Source organism: Dipodomys merriami, unplaced genomic scaffold, assembly GCF_024711535.1.
Source record: "Dipodomys merriami isolate MVZ:Mamm:240054 unplaced genomic scaffold, mDipMer1.0.p SCAF_127, whole genome shotgun sequence".
Taxonomy (NCBI): Eukaryota; Metazoa; Chordata; class Mammalia; order Rodentia; family Heteromyidae; genus Dipodomys; species Dipodomys merriami.
The window spans coordinates 3,117,552-3,126,587 of NW_027202571.1; the positions used below are offsets into that span (position 1 = coordinate 3,117,552).

Genomic DNA, 9,036 nt, shown 5'->3' on the forward strand with positions numbered 1-9,036 from the left:
TACAATTTACTTTATTGTTGGATATATTAAATCTGTGCTAAATATGGGTGTCTCAAGCTTGTAATCCTCGCTACTCAGGAAGCTGGGGTACAAAGTCAGCCTTGGCAAGAAAGTTTGTGAGACATATCTCAATTAATCACACACACACATTACAACACACACACACACACACACACACACACACACACACACACACACACACACACACAAAGCCAGAAATAGAATTGAGGCTCAAATGATAGACCAATACCCTTGAGGAAAAAAACAAGAACAACTAAGGGATAGTTCTTGAGTTAAAATCACAAGAACAAAACCCACACACAAGCAATATTATGCCTAAATACTTATTTTAGTTTGAAGAAATAAACAATATCATGAAAATAATATTTGTTACATATCTTGGAACATTTGAGAAGTTGCTTTTAGTATAATTTGTCTTAAGATATAACATAGGTTATTAAAATTAATATTAATCTAGTTAATATTTATAATCACTCATAACACCTTACAGTACAACAGTTCAGATTTTTTCTATTGCCATAAGAAATAGTCTGAGTAAAAGGAAGAGAGGAATATTAGACGAAAGGAGAAAGAAAGAAAAAGGAAGAAAGAAAAAAAGAAAGAAAGAAGGAAGGAAAAGGAAGGAAGGAAGAAAGGAAGAAAGGAAGGAGAGAAAGAGAGAGGTAGGGATGGAGGGAAGGAAGGAGGAAGCAAAGAAGAAAGGAAGGAAGGATGGAAGAGAAGGAGAAAGAATGGGACAAAACAATTTAATTTATAAAATCTCTTTAGCCCAAGTTTGGAATTTTCACTTCTTTGCATGTTATCCATGCATGAATGAAACCAACAAATGAAGGATCATAAATAACTAGGTGAATCTGTTTGCATTTGTAGTAATATGTATGCGAATTTTTTTCTCATTTTTATACATCATCAAATAACTATTTACAAACAATTTACATTTAGTTATAAATATTCTAAAAATTGATGAAACTAAAGGATTTCAATATATTATATAATGTGAATACAAGTATTTTTAATGTTATTAATATTAAAGTCTTCATGTTATATTAATTATGAAAAATTATTATGCATTTTATCAGAAGAATTAGCATCCTCTGATTTTGGTGTCTGTGGGTGTCCTAATAGCAGACCGTAATTAAAATCAAATGAAATCTTGATTTGAGATTTCCCCAATTGCTTGATGTAGGCATTCAAAGCTGTAAATTTTCCACTAAGTATTGCATTTAATATGTCCCTGAGGAGCTGGTATTTTGTGTGTTCATTTTTGTTAAATTCCAGAAACTTTCAGATTTCTATTCTAATCTCTTCAGTGCCCCACTGGTCATAAAGCAGTGTGTTGTTCACTCTTCATGGGTTTGACCTTTTTTTTTTTTTTTTTTTTTTTTTTTTTGCTTTAGCTGTTTAATTCTAAGTTTATTCTGTTGTGGTCTGAAAAGATATGTGAATTCAATTAATTTTCTTTCAATTTGGACAGAATTTCTGTGTGACATGGGATAGGTTCTATTTTGGAGAATCTTCCATGACCTGCTGTGAAGAATGTATATACTGATACTGAATGTATGTTCTATAGATGTCTGTTAGGGGTAGGTGGTCAATGTAGTTATTTAGGTCTTCAGTTTATTGGTTGAGTTTTTCCAGTATAACCAATTGATGGATGACAATGATGGGTTGAGATGTGTTTTTAGGTTGTGTAGTATTTGGTTGATGATGTAGGGTGGTCCAGGAATCAGGGCATTGATATTTACACTTGTTATATCCTCCTAATTGAGAGTTGCCTTTCTCAACATGTAATGTCTATTCCTACTAATTTTAATTTGAATTCTATTTTATCTTATTTTAGTAATTCTACTATGGCCTGTTTATGGAGTCCATTTACTTGAAAATTTTATTTCCAGCCTTTCAGTTTGAGTACGTTTGTTTTTGTCAATAAAATGTATCTCTTGTGGACACTGGATGGATGTGTCTTGTTTTTTGATACTAGTATCTGATCTGTTTTCTAATTGGTAATTTAATTCCATTGATATTGAAAGTTAAGACTGAGAAATATGTTATGTTATAGCCCTGCTGTTAGGAGCTGTGCCTCATCTACTGTTAATATATTTACCTTTTTCTCTGGTAGGGAGCATTTTATATAACCAGATCCTGTTCTTCTTGATCTTCTCTATATAGGGTATATTTAATTAACTTCTACCCTGCTTATTTGGTGGAGATACATTGTTTCAAGTTTTCTTTGTCATGAAATATTTTTATATATCCTTTAAATGTAAAGGAGAGTTTGGCTTGGGACCATATTCACTATTGGTAGTTGTTTACCCTTAGTGCTTGTCATATATTATGCCAGGCTCCCCTTTTTATGCCTAGAAAAGTTGAGCATTTCTTCATGAGTCTAATGACCATTTTTATTTCCTCTTCAGAGAAGTCTCTCTTTAAGTCTTTAGCCCACTTAGTTATCGAGTAGTTGTTTCTTTGAGGATTTGTTGTCAGGTGATCTAATTTTTTGAGTCCTAAGTATAGTTTAGATATAAGACCTCATCCGTTTTATGACTCGTGAAGATATTCTCCCAGAACGTGGGCTTTCTATTGATCTTGTTAGCTATGACCTTTGCCTTGCAGAAGCTCTGATGTTTCATGCAATCCCAATTTTCCAAACTTTCTTTGATTTCTTTTGTTTCCAGTTCTCTCTTAAGAAAATTTCGGCTTGTGCTAAAAAGCCCTAGAGTTTCTCCTATTCCTTCAGGTAATGTTTTCATGGTGTCTTCTTTTATTTTGTGGTGTTTGATCTATTTGGAGTTGATTCTCCTGCAGGGTATTATATACAGATCTAGCTTTAGTTTTCTACAGGTGTTGAAGCAATTTTGTCAACACCATTTACTCAAAAGGCTGTCTTTCTTCCATTCTAATTTTTAGCCCCCTTGTCAAAGATTAGGTGGCTATAGGTCAGTGGGTTTATTTCTGAGTCTTCAGTCTTATTCCATTGATCCTCAGGTCTGTTCTTGTGCCAGTAACAAGCTGTTGTTTTACTATGGCTTTTTAGTAGAGTTTGAAATTTGGAACTGATAGTTCTCCAGTGCTGTTCTTTCTGCTATGGATTGGCAAACCCAGAGCTAGCATTATACTTAATGGTGAAAATTTAAAGCCATTTCTTATAAATTCAGGAATGAGATAAAAAGTCTGCTCTATCCACTACTCTTCAACTTAATATTAGAATGCTAGCTGGGGCAATAATACAAGATGCAAACTTAAAGGTCTCCAAATAGGGAAAGATGAAATAAAACTCTCCCTCTTTGCAGATGATATGATCCTGTATTTAAAGAACCACATGGACTCCACTCCCAAATTATTGAGCTCATCTGAAACTTTGGCAAACTAGCCAAGTATAAAATTCACCCTCAGGAATCAATGGCTTTCCTGTATTCCAATAATGTTAAGATTGCGGGTGATATTAGGAAAGCAACCCCTTTTTAAAAGCCACACAAGAAATAAAATATCTAGGAGTTAAGAAGGACCTCTATGAAAGAAATTTTCAAAACCTGAAAAAGAAAATGAAAGCAGAACTAAGGAAGTGGGAAACCACCCATGCTCATGGATTGGGAGGAATAACACCATTAAAATGGCAATACTGCCAAAGGTTATATCCAAATTCAATGTGATACCTACCAATATCCCAATCTCACTCTTCAATGAAATAGAAGTAATCCAAAAATACATATGGAACAATTGAAAACCCAAATACCACTGAGGTTTTTTTAGTGATTCTCATTTTGTATTACCACTTTGATTCTACAAAGTAATCTACGGATTTTAACTTTCTTCCCTCCCTTTGAATAAAGCTCAAAAAACCCTGCATCTAACTCCCAAGACACTTAACTCTTAGGTCTGGACAATTGTTCCTAGATAGTGGATTACTTAATTGTATTTTGAACGCATAAAACATGCATATAGAAATCTCACATTTTGATCTCATGAGAAAACAGCCTTTACTCCACTCTCAGATTTATTTCCTGAAATGCATTTTTAAAGAGAATATGTTTTCATTTTTAGATGAACGGCTTGTAGGAAACTATTTTCATAACCTGGCTCCTCCTCCTGCACCTCAACACCTAAAACACAAATTTCAAAACGCATTTAAAAGAAACAATACAAAAACCAAACACTGGGAATGCTCAGATGCAGAACATTTTACAAAACCCAGAATATAACTCTGCTGTCTGAGGGAGGGGCTCTCTGAATAAATTAACAAACAAACCCAAAAGAGCATCCAGGAGTATCGGATGGGAGTGTCCCTGGCTGCTACTCCATGGACAAGGAGCATGGAATGGCTTCCTAAGCCTGCTGGCGAATGCGTGGGGGAAAGTTTCCTTGCCAGTCTGAGTACAAAAGTTGGCATCACCCTGCTTGGGCCTGTCTTTTTTGTCTTTTCCCCACAGCAGAACAAAATCAACCCCTCCTCCACGGCTGATAAATACTGTACAAACTGATCCACAGAGTGGCATCTGTTCAGTCTGCACTCCTTCCTAGGTGGGTGGACCCTGTCCCGTAGTATGCGTGTACTCCCAGGGGCTGATCCTCATGGACCCGGCCCAAGGGACAGGGGGGTGCTAGATGTGAGTCAGTGGCACTGTGTTATTCATGCAGCAGCTGCCAGGTAGCTGCCCTAGCCCAACAACAGGTGCACCGTGATCTTCTTCCACAGTCCCAGGCGAGGGGTGCTCACAACGGCCCTAGGTGGGCAGGCTTCCAGTAGGATCCTACTTCACCAGAGGGACCAGCATGCCTGATTAAGTGGCTGCAGCCTGAATTAATTATTAATTATTTAATTAATTGTTTAATGGAGCAGTATTTTTGCCAGTTGTGGGGCTTGAACTCTGAGCCTGGGCACTGTCCCTAAGCTCTTCAGCTCAAGACCAGTGCTCTACCACTTGAGCCATAATGCCACTTCCAGCTTTTTCTGCTTATGTAGTGCTGAGGAATTGAACCCAGGGCCTCATGCATGCAAAGCGAGCACTCTACCACTGAGCCACCTTCTCAGCCCTGGAGCAGTTTTAAAGAAAATGATTCACATTACTGTATGATATTATTGGAGAGTAATTTTTCTTCCATATGTGCCCAAAGCACAATGAAATGTAAACAGATTTGAACTCACGGTTGGAAGAGTATCCTACATACCACTATAAGTATTGTGACATTTGTCCAAATTGACAGAACAGCTTTCTAGGACCTCTATCCTGCTATGTCATAGACCTTTTGTAGCCACCTTATTTCCCCATACAGGCATGGCCTGGCTTCCTTGCCGCTCCCTGTGCATTTAACAGTTGAGTAATATGCAGTAGGCTCTCTTGTACAGCACCCTGTCACTCTGTTTTCCTCCCACAGAACACGTATGCACAATGCTTCAGATTGTAGGCTTAAAAACATAATTAGGATTCATGAATACTAGATTATATAAAAAACACTAACATTTTAATAAAGTTAGAAAAATAAATAGAATGAGCATTTTATAACCATCAGGACAAAAAAATACAGGTTTTCCCAGGAATGGGGGAAGGAATCTCTAAATCTAGATTGGCTTCTAAGTTGCCTTCAGAAAGAAATTCTGCCTCAGAGTCCTAAAAGGGATTTACTTCCTCATTAAAGACAGGGTTTTCTTCCTGAGTCCAAGGAGGGACAGATTCTAATTTCTCAATTGGAAACTGGATCCCCTTCAGGAGGACAGATTGGTCAGGATATTCTGTGAGGAAAGATTCCCTTTCCTCAACTGAATCTAGATTTTGGACCTCACTTATTGGTTTTCCTGAAGATACACTGGGGTCATTTTCCATTAGCATACATTTACACTGCATACCAAGACATGTCTTTTTGACTTGTTTGGAGCTAATCTAGGTGGATTATCAACATCACTGGAAGATATTCTGGATCATCTTCTTCCTTGGCAGTAAGTGCAGGTACTCCTGCTTCACATGTGGGGTTCACAACCAGTGGGATGTCCACAAGACTCAAAACCTGCTTGGGCCTTTCTATATATTAAAAAAACACCCTCTATGTTCACATGCCTTCTGGAGATCAGTAATGTTTTCTGATTTCCATGAGTCATCATAAACGACATCACTGATGGGTTCTTTATCTGGAGAACTGCAGGAGCTGCTCTACTGTGATACAAACCTGAGAATGGAAATAGGTACAGGAGTCTTAGAACTCAAGAAGTTAAGGTGTGACTAAACTTTCATGAGAATCTAATGGGGGAAGCTGTAGAACTTGAGTTTGGACTGAACACTGATGAGAAGTTAGCATGTTTCTAATGAGTGGCTACTTCCAAGTTCCTTCAAAGGAGAACAGATATTACCTGGCAAAGAATATCCATAAAAGGATATTTTGCCAAGCTGGGGAGTACTAAGGGCTCTATGCCCATCCTGCCCATGCCTAAAGACCCAAGTTCCATCCATATTCACCAGCTCTGAGGTATCTAAACAAGGACTTCTTCCACTTTTTCTTGGTCTCATGGGCCATGCGTTCCTCTAGCTGGTCCAGAAGAATATGTAAGCAGAAGAGCAAGTCTGAAGAGGGCATCTTGAGCTTGACATACTGTGTAAGTTCTTTCAGGGTGTCATGGTTCTTGTTCTCATAGAAATCATCAAGGTAGAAGTCCATCCACATAGGGAAGATGGAACAAACTATGCTATGGGCAGATTGGTGACAAGGAAAATGAGAGCCTTTCCTCCCCATCCTGAGCTTTGTACTATAGCCTCTTTCTGGCGGGACTTGCATGTTGTAGGAAGAGACTCCTGCAAGCAGGATGCTCCTCACAACCCACTTCTAGAAATTTCTCAAATATAATCATCTAAAATTCTCCCTATGTTAGGAGGAGAAGGTTGTTTCCCCTCTTGATCTGACTTGCTATACATACCCCCCTCGTCATCCATGAGAGTCCAAAACCACAACCACATCCACACTGTGTAATCTGCTATCCACTGAAGTGCCAAGCCTCAACCCCCTGGTGAAAATCACAACTGGTGTGCAAAGAAGGAAGTTGACTTTGATTCAGACACCTCAAAGATACCCAGTTTTCAAGGACAGAACTTCTCTTTGTGTCAACCTCCACTTACTTCTTCATCTTGTTCATCTTCCTCCCAGTTACGGTAGAAGGATCTGTACCAATGGGAGGAGAGAAGGAAGTTACTCTATGCTTCTCTTTTGTGAACTAACAGGACAGACATGGGACTGGTTAAGTCACATATGGTAATGTAAACATAACAGACAAAAAGTAGAGATATGTCTATACAATTTCATGGAAATTCTGTGAGGATGCTTATCAGCATTTGTCCAAATAAATGTCCCATGGCTCATGCCTCTAATCCTACTAATCATGAGGGTGAGATCTAAGGATCACAGTTTGAACCCAGTCTAGTTTGTAAAATTCTAAAGACACTTATCTTCAATTAACCAGCCAAAGGCCAGACCTGGACTTGGAGCTTAAATGGTAGAGTGATATGAACAGAACAGCACTCAGGCCCCAAGTTCAAGTTCCATTCTTTCTTCCATCTATATTCCTTCAAAGGCCTCCAAGATAGTGATTTCCTAGGTGAGGGTGGATGTTGGGTGACACTGGCTCATTCCTTTAATCCTAGTCTCTCAGCAAGCAAACTGTTAAGGCTCCACTAGCTTCTGAGGAAAATGAAATGTTCTGGCAGGCCACTCGTAAGGAGTTATCCAGGGAATACACTTCTTTGTCTCAAGCCAAGCTCCTGTGATAAAACCCCAGTGAAACAGTCTCAGAGAGGTACCAAGTATTCCAATAATCTGCCAGGGGGTCTCATCAGTCCTGGATTTGAATGAGGAACACTCACTTTTTAAACAATATCCAGCAACTGCTCCATTGTCTCCCACTCTCTATAGTGGCGGTGGAAGTTTCCAACATAGAAGAGATCACCTTTCTGGTAGGCAGGGATCAGGTCCATTACCAGCATTTCCAACAAGCCTGAGTCCAAGCTCCATATATTATAAGGCACATTCAGGATTTGAGCAGACTCATTGTCACACTGAGGTGGTAAAAAGAATGAATCTTTGAAACATGGAAATGGGAGTACACTTCAAAATGAGTAATAGAGTAATAGGATTGAAAAGTACACAGTAAATATTTTATCAATATACACATATAAAAACACAAGAAGAAGCCTGTACTGTGGGCTAGAATGAGATTAAATAGGTTTCCTGTCATAGTTACACCTGACCTGAGTTGCCTTGTGATTCCCTTTATTTCTTCTTATAAAAAGGCCTGAGACATTGGATTCGTGGTTTGGCACTGATCCAATGTCTGCAGTATTGAGTGAGGCACTCACCCCTCTCATGCCTGGGACCTGATTCTCTTGAACTTTGAAAACAATACAGGAATATCTTTCTTGTTTCTGAGCCACAGGCCAAGTGAGCTGGCTAGAGCTGACTGTAAGTTACAGTTGCCTGGGTCTCAGAGTTCCATATTCTATTCCATTGTGAGGGAAGTAGTGTCATCTCTCAGAGCCCAATGATCTAAGCTGCTTACTCACATAAGACCATCCCAAAGACAAACGGGAGGCTGAAATTTCCCCTCCCACATCACTCTATACAAATGTGGACATTGTCAAATCCCAACATCCTCAGGTAGGCCTAGGAACCAGCATGGTCTCAGCCTCAAGGAAGCTTTCCTAGGTGAGATCCATGCCTTATTCCTTATTTTTCACTATTCCTCTTGTTCTGCAAAAATCATTTTGCCTCTCAGGGCCCTCTCAGCCTGCCATGTGCTTTTTGCATCTACTTCCTAGGACACTGTTTGGTTCATGTTTCCTAATCTTTTGTTTGCTCTTGAAGCCCCTGTGTGCTGTAATCTGCCCAAAAGACAAATACTTAGAGGTGGGAAAAATCATAAAAATATTGAAAAAACCTTACACATATAGTCAGACATTTTTACACGTGTACATTTTTTTAAGATAAAAGACTATTTTTGATACTTTTGTCATATTTTATGACAGAGGGGAAGGGGAGAAG

The 9,036-nt window shown here is 38.7% G+C and overlaps 1 long non-coding RNA gene across 1 annotated transcript; it reads right to left on the reverse strand.

Annotated features, from left to right (window-relative positions):
• Positions 1-5,991: 5,991 nt before the first annotated feature.
• LOC138824144 (uncharacterized) lies at positions 5,992-8,404 on the reverse strand. Its single transcript, XR_011371022.1, has 4 exons — positions 8,355-8,404; positions 7,863-8,054; positions 7,122-7,164; positions 5,992-6,180 (listed from the first exon to the last, which is right to left on the reverse strand). It is a non-coding gene; the product is annotated as an uncharacterized lncRNA (long non-coding RNA).
• Positions 8,405-9,036: the final 632 nt, after the last annotated feature.